Here is a 2,019-nt window from a genome sequence, read left to right as displayed (position 1 = left end):
AAGAAGATATATGAATGACCAACAAGCACATGAAAAATTGCTCCACAAAATATGACCCATGAGCCAAATCCAGCCATTCACTATTTTTATGAAATTTTAATGGAACAAAGCAATTCTATTTGTTTATATACTGTCAATAGCTGCTTTCATCCTGCAGTGGCAGAGCTGAGTAGTTGAACTAGAAAATCAATAGCCTTCAAATTTGAAAATGATATGGTTGTCTACGGCAAAGGTTTGTTGACCTATTCAACATCATAAGTCATTCATCAGGAAGATACAAGGGGATACCATAATAAGATACCCACACAGCATTGCTAGTTAAAAAAGGTGACTAAATAAAGTATCCACAAATGTGTAAAACAATTATCTAAATTAGAATATTTTTAGGGACATGTTCCTTTCAGTGTGAAGGGCTCATCCTGATATGACATTAATATTATAGGAGGGACAAGAGCCTATGCTATGACTCTACCTGAGGACCATTGTGTTCTTCTGAGGGGACCCCAGAGCAGGTGTGGTGCAAGTTTCATATTTCAGTAGCCCTATTCTTTCCTGATATGTCCAACATCCCAACCAACTCCCTCTGAACAATCTGTGATATACTTCAATGGAGCGCACCAAATGTTTCTAGTTGATATCATCAATGGCAATATCTCCTTCCATTAGAAGAAATCATTGCCGCAACAGGAAGATTCATACAGGTACTTCTGTGCTCTGATTGATGCATGGGTGGCTGGACACAACCTTTAAAAATAATTTTGCTGCATATTTAATTTGGTGCACAACTATTCAGAATGGTGGATTTCACTGCAGTGTATTTGTATATGAACAGAATACAATTTGATCACTTTTACTCCCCAGTACTTCCCCTTGCCATTTCCCTCCTCCTTTCCTCTGATCCCCTTCCTCAGCCCTAATGGACTCTCTTTTATTTTCATGAGATCTTTTTAATCCTATTTTTCTCTCTAGCTTCCATATATGAAAAAAATACAACACTTATCTAAATCTGGATTATCTTGCTAAAACAGGATGCTCTACAGTTCCATTCATTTTCTTACAAATGGCAAAATTCCATTCTTTATGACTGAATAAAACTTCATTGTGTACGCGTTCCACATTTTCTCTATCTGTCCATTTATTGACAACACCCAGGCTGGCTCCAAAATTTGGATATTGTGAATTGTGTTTCAATAAACATAGGAATGCATGCATCTCTAATGTATGCTCTTTAACTTTTTGGATAGATACTGAAGATTGGTATAGTTGGATCATATGATAGTTCCATTTTACTTTTGAGGAGCCTCCATACTAATTTCCATTGTGGCTGAACTAATTTACATTCCTCTCAACAGCATATAAATGATCCTTTCCTCCTACCTTCTTGCCAGCCTTCATTGATATTTGTATGTTTGAACATGGCCATTCTGACTGGAATGAGATGGAATCTCAGTGTAGTGTTGATTTGCATTTCTGTGATGGTTAAAAATGCTGCCCATCTTTTCATATAATCATTGACCACTTGTACTTCCTCTTTGAGAATTGCCTGTTTAGCTCATTTGCCCATTTATTTAATGGGTTATTTATTTATTTGATTGAACTCAAAATTTGAAGAAGCTGTAGGAAATTGTACAGTGTTACCTCCACATATGGCCACAAAGGGGCAATGCTGCTTCAGTGAAAATTAATGTTGGGCTGGGATTGTGGCTCAGTGATAGAGCACATGCCTCATATATGTGAGGCTTGTTTCTCAGCACCATGTATAAATAAATGAATAAAATAAAGGTCCATCAGCAACTAAAAATAAAAAATAAAAAATTAATGTTTATCTCTCTTACACATATTTAATAAGTAGGGAGAGCTCATTCTTTAAAAATTTAGTAAATTGTCTCCTACTCTGCTTCAATATATTTGGACATCAAACATGTAGCTGTTTGTTTATCCATCTACCTAAATAGTATCTATTGTCCTGGTCTCACAGAGTTGAAATTGACTTTGGAAGGGAACACTTCTTTGAAAGCA

Source organism: Marmota monax, unplaced genomic scaffold (genome assembly GCF_021218885.2).
Source record: "Marmota monax isolate L192 unplaced genomic scaffold, Marmota_monax_Labrador192_F-V1.1 WCK01_AAM20220418_F8-fsc01910, whole genome shotgun sequence".
In the NCBI taxonomy this organism is placed as follows: domain Eukaryota; kingdom Metazoa; phylum Chordata; class Mammalia; order Rodentia; family Sciuridae; genus Marmota; species Marmota monax.
Note: the sequence above shows the minus strand (reverse complement) of the source record.